This window comes from Ambystoma mexicanum, chromosome 2q (genome assembly GCF_040938575.1).
Source record: "Ambystoma mexicanum isolate Mex_15411 chromosome 2q, UKY_AmexF1_1, whole genome shotgun sequence".
NCBI lineage: Eukaryota > Metazoa > Chordata > Amphibia > Caudata > Ambystomatidae > Ambystoma > Ambystoma mexicanum.
Window position 1 is genome coordinate 1267991492 of NC_090924.1, and position 14890 is coordinate 1268006381.

Consider the following 14890-nt stretch of genomic DNA (forward strand, 5'->3'; position numbering starts at 1 on the left):
GAAAGACGTCTTCTTTTCTGGTCTTCTAGGCATGTCTGTAGCAGATGATAGAAACGTCCTTGGGGATCCCTGTCGTCTGTAGAAAGTCAAAATGGGGACAAAAGTCATTCAGGCACTGGTAAGGGGTCAGGTTTTCTTCCCAACGTCAACCCTTTCCTCCTTTCTGCTATCAAAAATACTTTCTGGATCATTCTCCCCTATTCGTTGGTGCACATAAACAGCGATTTTCCAATCGCCCCGCAGGATACTTGGTTTTGGGCTTGGTTCTTTGCTCAGCTTGGCTGCACATGCTTCCTTGGTTAGCAGTAAATACTTGCTGGTTAGCTGCACATGCTTCCTCAGCTCAGCAGCCATTCTTTCTTTTCTCTTCTTGCCTTTTGTTGGACCATGGCCTTTGCTTGTGCTTTGCGCTCATCCTATGGAGACAAAACAAAAGCGTTTCGCTGCACACCGTCCCTGCCTAACTTAATCTAGTCTACCCCTGTTTTTTGAGACTATGGCACCAATTCTTACTATGTGCCTCCATTTTTATCGTACCCAACAACGTTTGCCTCTTCTAATAATTGCACACCCCTTATCACATCAACCTTCTTTGACATTATGAACACAAAAAGAAGTACTCGCCTTTAATTTTGACTTCCTGTTTTCTGTGGTTGTCTGAAATGGCCATGTTGTCATCTGTTTTGTACTCTTTCCACACCTGATTGCACCTATCTTGGGAAAAACAACTAAACACTTGAAACATTGTGACTCATACTACCTCTTTTCCTGTTACTCACCTGGATCCTCTTACTTTTAGTGCTGACCAATTGCGTGTCCACACCCTTTTAGCGTGAACTTTTTCTACCTAATTCTACCAAAGACGTTTCTCGTGCTTCCATGCAAAGGTCCATAACTTTTATCTGTAAAATAAATCAAAATCGTTACAGGCACTCGAAAAATTGTTTTTTACTTACCCCACTGTATTTTCTTAAAAAAGCTTGTGTGCGATTTTCCCTTGTTTGGTTAACCCATTTTTTTGTCAGCCATACTCCTTTTCTTGGTCTTCATGGTCACTGATGCGTTTTATTGCCTTGCGCTCCTTTTTTTGCTGTTGGCCAGGAAACCTCATAAGTGCTATTTGTTTTCCAATTTTTTGATTTTTTTTTGTCCGTTTTATGCTTTTGAGTTTATTCCCTATCCATTTATTCATTTGCCCAATTGTTCCCTTCCCCAATTTTCTTTTATTCATTTATTTACTCAAAATAATAAATTATTCTCATCTTTTCCTGATTTATTTATTTTTCCTGATCCTGTGTAACAGAGGCCCAAAGTCTCCCTAATGTTTTTAATCCTTTATTCTAATCATTTCTTGTTTATGTTGGGCATTTATTTTTATTATTTTGGTTTTCATGTATGCTAAAACACACTTCTTTTCCTTTTCTGCGTGATGCTGTAAGGAAAGTACCAGAAAGTACCATTTCATTATTTCATACTCCATTAAGCCCTATATGGCTGCATTGTCGTCTATGATGTTGTTTAACCTAAATCTTTTTATCTGAACCATTATTGTCCTTCATGATTCTTATTTCATTCTGTTTGTTTCTAAATCATTTGCCATGTTTCCCTACATTATGGCTGCCTCTAATTTCCTGCAGCCCATCTGTTTCTTCCTTTTGTTTATAAATGTGAATGTCCTGCACCTGAATTTATAAAATATTTTCATTATTTCTCCACCAGATCATACAGCTGGCTATTTTACCATGGTACCACGATAATAAAATCTTTTAATTTTCACCCAATCTCATTGGCCTTCTGCCACATTCATGCTTTTAAAATTGTGCTTGTTTCTAAATGGGGAATGTCCCAAATAAACATGCATGTTTTCCTTGATGACCTAAACACCATCATCATGCTTTCATGCTTTGTCATTCAATCCTTTCTTCATCCATCTAAATCCTATAATACCAGAATCTCAACTGATCATCAAAGGTTCTTCACTATTTAATTTTAAAAAAATGTTCTCCACGCCAGCTGCCAAGGCCTCAAAAATTGTTAAATACCACCCCTGGTATACCACCATTCAGGCTGTCCTATCACGCATGATGGAGTTCCTAAAAAGGACCTTTAGGAGCACCTCAAAACCCCCCATTCAATACATTTGTGCTCGAAATTCCCCAAAAGCAGGTCACAGAGGACCCAGTAACCCCCTTCAACTTCAGAGGGCATTCTAAGTCAAAAATAATAGAAAACATGAATAACATTGGACCATTCAGCTACAAGGCGATGCCTGCCCCTGCCCGCACGTTAAAGAACCCCATATAAAATTACTTGCTCCACATCTCATAACAATACACCAATACCTCCTTCAATTCCAACACTATTTCTGCAGCTGTAAAACAACCTTTAGGAGTGCTCCTCCACTCACCCTTGTCCATGCCATGCCAAGTCACATGCTACAATCTGTTCTGTTGCACTTATCATTTGAGTGCTATTTGCTTCCACTTCACTACCACATTCACTAATGCCATTGGCCCTTTCCTTTCCCCACAATGCTTACAAAACTTGCTCTTTCATTTCCTGTGTCATTATCAGAGTTAAATTGAATTATTATACTACCATCCTTGCAGATATCCTAGCAGAAATCTTCACAGGCTCTAAAAGTGCAGGGTGTTGCTGTGTGCAGCTCTCAGTATTCCCAAAAGGATATACATTACTCATGCCATGTGAGCTGCTCACAGGCTACCTGTGAAGGAACGGTTACTTTCAAAATCCTAATCATTATGCATAAATGTATGTCTCCCACAGCACCAGTATCTAACTGATGCTGTTAATAGTCAGTTCAGCCTGACCCAAAGAAGTCACCATGTCACTCAGCTACAAGTCCCACTAACCAAAAGAGCTAATGCCAGGGGGCTAAGCTTCACAGTCTTGTTCCCAAACCATGGAATGCTTCCTCTAGCAAACTTAGAGCAGATCCATCCCTCCTCGTTTCTTCGCCAAAACCCTAAAAACTACCTTGTTTAACTACCATTATTAGTTCCCCCAGCGGTGTCTATACACATCCCCCTGCTGCTTAATTAACCTCTATGCCATGTGTTTACTCTAGCTCTACTGTATCCAATGTGAGCTAAACATGCAGCTCATTCATTGTAATTACAGTATGTATTTATCTGTCCTATAACTACAGGTGAAGCTGTGGCATGCAGCCACTTGTGTATGTCTGTTACGCTCACCTGGTATCCATGGGGACACCACCCAGCTCGTTGGTCGCTGGTGCCCTGCTCAGTGATGACCTGGGATGGTTCTCGATGGAAGTTCTGCCTGGAATTACAGGGGGGTAGTGTGTTTAGAACTGGATTTCCAATGTAGCTCCTCCCCACCTCCCGTATGATTTCAGCCCACCTCCTGGGCCCTCTTCTCACCTTGTTGTAGTAGTTGGCGAGTTCTCCGTCCTGCTTTCTGGGCAAGGGCGCGTTGTTTGTAGTGGTGGGCGCAGTCAAGTTACTTCACTGACCGCGGCCCAAATAATGTATTCAGGTAGGTCTTATTGCTGGCTGTTGCATTATTGTCTTTGCATGCCTTTCTCATTTTAACAATGTCTTTTTCCTTCCCCTTTAGATGTGCGGAGCGTCAGTGTGGCGAACTGGCTGTACTGGGCCTCGCCGGTAAATGATGGTGCCCAGTAGCGCTGTGAAGTGGTAAGTAAGCGCTGCGATGTCTTGGGTTAACTGACCTTTTTCTCCTTTTTCGTAGGTCACAGAGTGCTCCACGGAGTGCTCCACGGAGTGTGGAATTCCCAAAGTGGTGCCGCCCAAAGGGCAATCAGCCAGGTAATTCTTTTAAGCAATCCGTGAGAAAAATGTCTCTATTACCTCAGCTTATGATGTCTTTCTCCCTTTTTTCAGGTCCTTTGATCCAGGCAAGAGCCAACCCCAACGAAGCTGCGAGCAAGGAAGGAGGTAGCAGGTAAGATGATGAGGCTAACAGTGTTCTTGTTCTTCTACAGGTTCTGGATTCTTCCCGGCTCGAGAGTAAGCTGGACACGGTGAGCGTCACGCTGCTTGCTGCAGAGTAACGCGAAGCATGTAATCCTGTTCGGGTGTGGTTTATATAGCCACAGCCAAGTAGTCCAGATAAAGTAGTCCCTTGGCACCACACCCAAAAGACTAGACCGCATAGCTTGGTTCTGGGAATCAAGCTAAGTCAATGCCTCCATGTTGAATTAAAGTCTCAAAAAGTAGTTCCATCAGCAGATGCTCATCCTTGAATATGAGCCTGGCGCCAAAGGCGCCAGGACTGGCCCCAGGATGGCTTGAGAGGCTGATGCCAGGCCCTATAAGCGATCCGAGTCCTGATTCTCCCTGGCCAATGGGCTCGCCAGTGGGAATCAGGGCTGAGTGTCGTGACAGCCATTTTTGTTGTAATCTGTGAGCTTCTTCTTTGTAACAGCAACACGATGCCTAAGGGCTTCTGTGTGCTCTGTAAATTCTAATACATAAAGGGGTTTCATGCAGTGAAGCGTTTCCTTTCTTACTAGGAATTGCTCATTCTTTGCCAATCTACAATAGGCACTAGTATTGGATCAATACAATGCCCCTTCTCTGGGCACTCATGGACAACCCAAAATAAAAATATGTATCACACAGAATAATGCCTCTAGGCAATACTGAATATTCCCATACAAAAGCCTCTCATAAACCAGGAGAAAAGCGCACTGGCTATCAGTAAACAAATTCATTCTTTTATTAAACTCATGGCCAGCACACAAAAGATGCCTCCTTGTTCATGCCCTTTCATACTTATTAGAGTGAATCACTCTTGTTAGTCCATCAGACCCTCTTGGTCTGTCCAATATATATATGCCTGCCTTTAAAAATCCACAACTGGGGGCCCAGCTCTGGCCATCTGGCTCATAAAAACAGGAAGGCCCACCCACCAGCACTAAAAAATGAAAGAATCTTGCATTGCTTTCCTCAACAATGTATTCCTGCACCATTGCATGTACTCGCGCCAAAAATATCCCTGGGCTAATGTGTGCCTACACATTTAAATAACTGCCACTGAAAGGTGCCTATTAAAATCACGCCAATGCTGACACATTTTCCTCAAGACTGCTAAACCAATGCCACATCTATTATCCAAAAAGGTGTCTTTGCTACATGGATACACAGTCCCAATGTCTTATCATTAGACCAAAAATCGTTTTTTCTTGCCATATTTCTCCTTGCATTCCAATAACCTAGTGCCACTTAACTTTTGTAAGCACATCTGCTCACCCTCTTGGGTTTTCCCACTATGAAGCACATTCATTTTTCTGTTCTGCAAAAATATTTCTCATTTCAGGTTGACACCTTTTATTCAAAGGTGTCTCTGTGTATCCTGTGTTTGCGTGTTGCTGCGCCTACATGTACACTCACTTATTCGCCCCCTGTCAACACATTCATTTGGCATGTAATGCACTTTATTTTCAAAAATTAAATGCAATGTATAAAACACTCACTTGAGCATTTTCCAGTTCACTAGAATAGTTTAACACGTACATCAGCTGTACACATAGCTGATACCTCCCATGCATCATGCATTGCTGTCTCTCTCGACTGACTTAATCTATGGTTCTCAAGGGTGTTCAACCTATCAGTGCTTTAAAATAATACCACTGAATATGTAAGGAGATGTATGACTGCCAAATAACATGAAATGTTTTCTCCTTTGAACATGTCTTTTTACCAGATAAAGATAATGTATCTAGTTTTACCGCCCTGCTACAAAATGACCACCACGAGTCATAACGAAACATAAAAACCGAATGTAATGACCCAACCAGATCCGAGTCCTGCGACCACCAGAAGTGGGCCACGCAAACACGAGCCACATCAACTCTCTTCTCACTTCAACAGTTGCACTCGCCTGGTGGGCACAAGAATTGTCCTTCATTTAAAAAAAAAAAAATGCCCCAAACTTTTCAAATGTTTTTGACCAGTGGTTTAAGAATGCACGATAATATTTTTCTCCCATGTTCATCGAACCTTCTCTAGAATTGACCACCTCCTATCTTCGCCCCAAACCCTTGCCTTCACCAACGAGGTATCCATCAGCCCAAGGATCCTATCAGATCATGCTCCTATAATAATGGAACTTCACATCCAGGACCCCAAAGCTAACACCCCACGTAGATGGTCGCTCTATGACCCGATCTGATCCTCAATGACACGCTAACTAGGGACAAAATTGCAACCACCATTAGGAACTTCTTCGAGGAGAACCCAGTCAGACACCTCCCCTGCTAACAACTGGGATGTCATGATAGCAGTGGTTAGGGGGGAGCCCTGATAGCCCGGAGGTGAATTCGGCAAGCCCTAGAAGAACTGCAAACAGCAGAAGAAGCCCAAAAGAAGAACGGGTGGTCCCCAGATCTCAACAAGCCCTCCACTCAGCCAGAAAGAAGCTAGAGGCCCACTACGCGGAGCATACTGCGCAATAACTGGCCAAGACCAAACAATTTTATTATGCCAAGAACAACAAGGCTAGCAAGCTACTGGTAGCCGAGCTGGCCAAAACGAGACGCACCAATACCATCGCAGGGCTCCGAGACCCACAAGGGGTGATTAACTATTCTGAGACAATGAAATGACAACTAGCAGTCGACCACCTAACCCATGTCATGACGGCACCCCCACGAGACCGATCCAAACAAAAGGAATACCTGCAGAGGGCCGCCGTCCCACGCCTCCTCGATTACGCGAGAGAGAAGCTGGAGGCTCCAATAACAGACAAAGAGGTCAATGAAGCTATCAAAGCCCTTAAATCGTGGGCCCTGGGCCCAGACGGGTTCTCCTCAATATTCTATAAAATATTCAACCCCCAACTGATCCCCCACATGGTGACACTTTTCAACTCATTCAAGGGGACGGGCTCAGTGACCCACCTCAATGCAAGAGTCCACAACTGTCCTCCTTCCTAAGCCAGGGAAGGACACGAGAGACCCAGCTTCGTGCAGACCTATCGCTCTACTGAACATAGATGCCAACCTCTACTCTAAGATCCTGGCTAACCGGCTGTCACACATACTTCCAGACATAATCCACCCCGACCAGACGGGCTTCATCTTGCATAGAACCGCGGGAGATAATATCCGGAGAACCCAGAACCTGATAGACATTACCCACTGAAACTCCCAAACCTTCGCCCTGATGGCCCTAGATGCCACCAAGCTTTCGACAGGGTAGACTGGTCATTCATGGAGTGCACCCTGGAAGCTTTTGGTTTTGGCCCTGCGTTACGGTCCATGGTTCTGGCCAACTACAAAGCGCTTAAAACCATCCTGAGGATCAATGGCGCCCTTTCATTCCCGATCCCCATGTCCTGTGGGACAAGACAGGGCTGTCCGCTGTCTCCCCTTCTCTTCACCCTCACAATGGAACCCTTTGCCCAGAGGATCAGGCAAAACAAACTCAAAGGCCCGCAGGTGGGCCCATCTCAACACAAAATTGCACTGTACGCTGACAACGTACTGCTGACGCTCTGAGGCTAGCACCTCAGCGAGGCACGCCTTGGCAGAAATAAAGAATTTTGGGGAGGTCACTGGCTTCACTGTCAGCTTCTCCAAATCAGTGGCCTTGGGCGTCGGCCTCCGGCAGGAGGAACGGGACACTCTAACCAGGTTATGCCCAATCAGGTGGCGGGAACGGTCCATCCCCTATCTGGGAGTTCACATCTCGGCAAACCCGAAAGACACCTATCAGGCAAACTTTCCCAGACTATTTCGAGAACTAGAGGGGGACCTGAAGCGCTGGACCACACAAGAAATCTCACTAATGGGACGGATAACGGCCACCAACATGAATTTGCTCCCGAGATTCCTCTACGCCTGCTCCTCCCTCGCAGTGGCCATCCTGACACCAGCCCTTCAGGATCTACAAAGGAAAATGTTAAAGTTTATATGGAGAGGCAAGAAGGCCAGGATCCCCCACAAGACACTGGTTGGTAATGCCAGGCTTTGGGGCCTGGAGATTCCCGATCTCCAGGCATATAGGGCAGCAACGCATATAGCACACATTCATGCCTGGCAGATAAGCACAGCCCGCCCCAGATGGGTGGAATTGGAACAAGCTCAACTCCCTCTCCCCCTGCAATTCCTCCCACACATCCAGCACCCCCTCAGAGAGTGCTGGAGGAACATTTTGCGGATGGCCAAACACACTCTAAGCACCTGGGACTGGGCCCTGAAACGGAAGGGAATCCCGAGAGGCCAAAGTCCTCTCTCACCAATCTTTCATAACCCGAAATTCTCCCCGTAACTTCCAAAATTGGATAGATGGGGGCCTCGAAACCCTGGAACAGCTATACTTTGGGAACAAACCCCGCACCTTCGAACAATGCAAAGAGGTGTTTCAACTCCAGGAGGGAGATAGATTAACCTACTGCCAGCTCCGCCACTGGTGCTCCCACCCCCAGACCCTCCAGGCAGCCACTCGCCCTCTGACGTCCCTTGAGATGACACTTAAAGACCTACCAGCCAGAGGCAGAACCTCGACCCTATACAGACACTTCCTGGGGGACTTCCTAGTGGCAAAGACTCAATGCATGGCCCAGTGGGAGGTGGACTTGGGTCACTCGATTGACGATCAAACTTGGGTGGACATCTGGACACGCACCCACACCTCATCCTCTTGTGTCACCAACAAGGAATGCGCATACAAGCTCATGCTGCGATGGTACTACCCCTTGCTCAGATTACACCATATGAACCCACGAGTGGACCCCTCCTGCTGGAGGGGCTGCGCCCAGCCTGGCTCCTTCTTTTACATGTGGTGTACCTGCCCCAAGATTCAGCAATTCTGGGTTAGGTGCCTGTCGACCATTGAACAGAGAACCGGGACCGCCCTCCCACTGGATCCTGAAACCATCCTACTGGGGGTCCCGACCCCTGGGATCTACCCACGCTCCGGAAATCGAGCAAAACTACTAACGCAATGCCTCTTAGCAGGCAAAACTGTGCTGGCCCGTTTCTGGAAGTCCCCGGACGGTCCCTGCATGGCTCATTGGTGGGGTAAACTTTGGAACATCCTGATCACAGAAAAGGTCACTACGGCGAGAGCAGGGGTCCTGCACTGCTTTCAGAACATCTGGGCCCCAGTACTGGACTATGACCAGCGATTTCCCCGCCTTTACATTCAAACCAATCAACACCCGATGGGCTCTGAGAGATCAGGAGGCCACTTGAGAGGCGGGAGCGGCAGGCTGTGATGTGGCTTGGGAGAACTGGAGGAGAGGGAATGGGGTTTGAGGTTGGGAAAGTGGAAAGGGGGGGAAAGAGTACAGACTTGAAGGAACTATTAATGACATGCAAAGTTGACATGTAATGTTACTTGTAACCTGTCCTGCTTTGCTTTAAAATAAACTTGTTTAAAAAAAAAAGATTGCACGATAATGCTCGACAAACACCTTGTATCTACAATCTACATTTGGCACATATTTTTGATCATTAAAGAAGGTGGTTTGCGATGCGCTTTCTGCATTTCTTCAACATCGGCCAATTTCCTGAGCTTGGCACTGTTATTGTCAAGGCCAATACTGTGCATTTCGGCCAAAAGCCCTTTCGTTTGAGCTTTAGCCTTGCTTTTAAGCAACAAGAAAACACAATTGCTATTCGTGTGCCAGTCTGCCCACTTCAATTTGTACATAGCAACACTGTTTTAAATCTCAGATCGTTCTTAACTGTGCACTTTTAAACAGTTTTCTCTGACTTTATATTCAACAATGTTTTTAACACTGCATTCCTCTTTAACAAAAACCGTAGTCCAAGCACATCATTTTTCTCTTTGTCTCGTGTTCCCAAAACACACATTTCCTTTTCTTCAATCTACAAAACAAACGTGTCTACACTTTAAAATTCATTTTCTAAAGATGCGCTTAGTTTCAAACACACCCACAGACTGAAATTCCACAATAGCACACTTCCTATCTAAACCTCATTAAATCCTTCCTTCACATCTGCACCGTTCCTTTTCCATCAATCACTGTAAATCCAATGTGCTTCTCGGTTTGCACAAGGTTTCTAAAGGTCCTGACCTCTCATTTTGTCTTTCAACTCTGCGCAGTTTCATTACCCACATATAACAGCCCCTTTAATTTACTATAACTTTGTCATTTAAATGCGAAACTCTACCGTACATAGCGTGATCCATTCGTTATTTTGTCTAGAACTAGAAAATCACAATTTTAACTCCATAGTTGCTAGGTAAAAAAAGAAAATTCCTGATGGTTACACGTGAAAAAAGCTTTTTACACTTATCTCAGAACTGTTTGACTCTTTTGAGATGAAATCACCAGGAATTTGTGTGCCTTAAGTCCTAGCATCTGATCATCTATATTTTTGTTATTATTTGGCCTTTTCAAAACCTTGGCTGAGAGCCAATTTTTTTATACTATTTCCAATGTTTTTACAGTGCACACAGAAAATTATGCCATAAAATAAAACAAATGAACGGCCATAAAATATACCAGTTAGACGCACAACATAACATGATATGTGACAAAAATCAGACAAGACTTCTGGGCGGCTGCATACATATCTGCCCCTAAATATGTGCATTTCTTTACAAAAACGCGAGTTCACCCCTTTCAAGGAATTTTTCAATTCTCTTGGTCTCCTAATCACCCCATTTGACTGGGCTCTGGGTGCAAAACTCCATCCAGCCGTCTTTAAACGCTAGGCAACTGGGCGTATCCTCTATCCCTTGGGTATCTTCCTGGTATCTCTCTCTTCTCAGGTAGCCTCCTGGTATCTCTATCTCTATTGCTCAGGTATGCTCCTGGTATCTCTCTATTGCTCAGGTATCCTGAGGCAATATTTTTTCTTTCTTATATATACACATTATACTCTTAGTCTGATGTTATTTTTTGTTCATATCCCACCTCCCTCAATTACCTTTGCTGAGGTCCCCCATGAGTATTTTACTCTTATGATTGATTTTTTAAATGTTGTTAATGTTTTGGTTTTTCCCCAAATCTGGACTGCCATTGATATTTTTCCCTGAAAAATGACTATATATATATATATATATATATATGTGTGTGTGTATGTATATATATATATATATATATATATATTCCCCTTCCTGCCATACTGTTCTCCCTCCCTGTCCCTATCGGCTAGGGCAGCAGCAGTCTGCCCCAACCCAATCTTATTTTCTATCCCCTTTACTCCACTCTTATCTTGGGCAGAACAATATGGCTCACCTTAGTCTCTTGGTCTTAATCTGTAACGCTCACCTGGTTCCCACGGAGGCGCGGCGTCGAAGGCGCAGAACTCTGAAGATGGACAGGAAGGGCCCCTCTATTCTGGCTTCCCTGGCTCGTTGGATACCCTCCTGTGCGTGAAAAGGGAGTATTACCAACTGTGGAACAATGCTCAAGCCTCCCACTCCCTTCCAACCCTCCACGATTCCCCGTGAAGCCTCACCTTAGGGTTTGGAAGGATGAGCTCTCCATCCTGCTTCTGATGCAGGGGCGCGTTGAAACCCAGTTACTTCACTGGATTGAGGATTGATGGGAGTTCCGGTAAGCTTGACTGTTCAGGTAAGGCGCTGTAAAAGTTCTGTTCAAAAGTTCAAGCTTAATAATAATGTTCGTTGTCTAATTGCAGCAAGCGCTAATGCTTATGTCTTTTTCCCCTTAGGGGCCGGGGTTCGGAGATGCCAGGAAGCGGCAGGAACCGAAATGCAGTGGGAATAATCTAACAGGTAAGACTTAAAAGGAAACTGAGCTTTCCTTATTCCTTTTCTCCCTCTCACCTTTGTTCTTGTCTTTTTTCCTCTAGGCGCCGGGGCGTAGCTGAATCCGGGAAGATCGCTGCTGAAGATGGAAGCGCCTTGCAAAGGTGAGTAAAATGCAGCGCTGCAGCGATCGAAACAAAATGCCTTTAAAATGATGTCTTCCTTTTCAGGGCTGTTGGAGAAATGACTCCGGGATGCAGATTTAGCAGGTAAGGGCTTTTCTTCTCCTATTCTCTTCCTTTCTTCCCTTGCAGGTGTTCCAGGGTGCTGGCAGGCGTGGCTGAAGTCAGGATGCAGGAGCTGACACGGTGAGCGTCCAGCTGCTAGGTGCAGAACAACGCGAAGCACGTGTGGCTGTTCGGGTGGGGTTTAAATAGCCTTGGAAGAAGTTCCTGGTATGTATCCTTCCACCAATCAGGTATGTATCCTTCCCCGACCACACCCGGGTGGTGAAGTAGTCCTACAGGTAAAGTAGTCCCATTCAGGCCTCAAGAGGGCCTGGATGAAGCAGCAAGGTCTGCATCAGGTAAGTGTGCACCCAAGCACTTAAACACATATCCTCTTCTATGAGCCTGGCGCCTAAGGCGCCAGGACTGGGGTCCGCTATGAGCCTGGCGCCTAAGGCGCCAGGACTGAGTCCAAAGGGCCGCGACTTGGGCCAGCTGAGACTTCCCTGGGGAAAACGATGTCTGCCTCTGGGGTTGCTGGGCCTGGCCTGGCTCCTTAGAGGTAGGGATCATGACAGTACCCCCCCTCAAGGCCCCTCCCAAGGTCTTTTCCTCCGGGGGTTTTGGTTTGCGCGGGAATCTTCGATGGAATCTTTGAATTAATCGTGGTGCGTCAACATAGTTACTGGGTTCCCAAGATCTTTCCTGATCGTTGACTTAACTATCTTGGAATCTAAAATGTCTTTCACTTCGAATTCTAATTCTCCATCAATTTGGACAGGGCCTGGGGGCTCAGACAGTCTGGTTCCAGGTTGTACTGGTTTTAGAAGAGATGCGTGAAAAACGGGATGAATCCGCATGTTGGATGGTAAATCGAGTTTAAAGGCCACTGGGTTGATAAAAGCTTTGATGGGGTAAGGCCCAATGAATCTGGGATTAAAAGTTTGCTGACCCTTGAGGGGTAGATGTTTAGTTGCTAGCCATACCTGATCTCCTACTTGGTAAGGAGGAGTTTTACTTCGGTGCAAATCAGCGTTTTCTTTATACTTTTTCTTGGCTTGCTGCAAGTGGGTTGTAGCTTCTTTGAAGGCTTGGGTTATTGTGGAATGTAGGTGATTTACTGCAGGCATCTCCAGGGTCAGAGGTGGATCTAGGTCAGAGGTCCGAGGATGGTGACCATACAGGGTATAAAAAGGAGTCTGTCCGGTTCCAGAATGCACTGAACTGTTGTATGCATATTCTGCAATCCAAAGGATGTCCTTCCAATTCAACTCGGATTGGTGTAACATAAACTGCAGATATTGCTCGAGAGTCTGATTGGTTCTCTCGGTTTGTCCGTCGGTCTGGGGGTGGTGGCTGGTGGATAACCGCACGTCTATTTGTGCTAGTTGGCAACATTTCTTCCAAAAGTGGGAGATAAATTGACTTCCACGGTCTGAGACTAATATGGAATGGAAACCATGTAACCGCACTATATTTTCCATAAATTCCTTGGCCAAGGTGGAAGCTGACGGCAATCCTTTTAAAGGGATAAAATGGGCCATTTTGGAGAATAGATCCACTATTACGAGAATCGTGTTGTAACCACCACAAGGAGGCAGGTCAGTTATAAAGTCCATTGACAAGGTGTGCCATGGTGCTGGTGGAATGTCCAAAGGATGAAGTAGGCCGGCTGGCCTTTTCTTTTGACTCTTATTTTGGGCACAGATTCCGCAAGACAACACAAATGACTGTCTTTTCTCCAAGAAGGCCACCAGAAGTGGCGTTTCATCTTTTCTTCTGTTTTCGCGATACCGGGGTGTCCTTCCATTAATGATTCATGATGACGGGTAATGACAAGTTCCTGCAATTCTTTACTTGGCAGAAATAACCGCTCTTGGAAGTAGGGTAAATCATCCTTAACGGTGTAGTGAGGACCCTTTTGACTCCATTCCAGTAAGGCAGAAGAGTCAAAAAGCTGTTTTACTTGAGCTTGGATGTCCTCAATGGTTTGCAATGAAGTCAAGCCCAGAATTCTTTGTTCCGGTATGATTGGCACAGGTTCTAAACTCGAATTGGGTTCTTCCATGCCTATCCGGGATAAGGCATCTGCCTTACCATTCTTGCAGCCAGGGCGATAGGTAATTACAAAATCAAATTCTGCAAAGAATAAAGCCCATCGGAGTTGTCGCGAAGATTGAGCTTTGGCCGTCTTTAAATACTGCAAATTTCTGTGGTCCGTAATTACGGTGATGGTGTGTCTTGCACCGAGAAGATAGTGACGCCAAGCCTTGAAAGCTGATTTAATAGCCAGTAGTTCTTTGTCGGTAATTGCGTAATTGAGTTCAGGTGGAGAGAATTTTCTGGACCAAAAGGCCACAGGGTGTAGTTGGTTAGTTTCTGGGTCTCTTTGTGACAGGACAGCTCCCATGGCCGAACTGGATGCATCGGTTTCCACGATGTAAGGGAGATCTGGGCGCGGGTGCTTCAATACAGGTGCAGAGGTGAATTTGGTTTTCAGGTCCTGAAAGGCTTGTTCAGCCTCAAGAGTCCATTCAAAGCGTTTGTTTTTCTTTAGGAGAGCTGTGATGGGTTGAACAGTTCGAGAAAATTCCGGGATGAACCTTCGATAGAAATTGGCAAAGCCAAGCATGCTTTGCACTCCCTTCACAGAGCTAGGAGATGGCCATTTGAGAATGGCGTCCACTTTCCGCGAGTCCATTTGGATTCCTTGAGGTGTCAGGATGAATCCGAGAAACTCCACTTCTGTGGTATGAAAAGCACATTTTTCGAGCTTGGCAAATAATTTGTGCTGGCGCAATTTCTCAAGAACTGCCCTAACATGGTTTCTGTGATCAGATTCTGAGGCGGAATACACCAGGATGTTGTCAATATAAACGATGACACAAACATCGATAAGTACCCGAAGAACATCATTCATGAAGTACTGAAAGGCGGCAGGTGCGTTGCACAAACCGAAGAGCA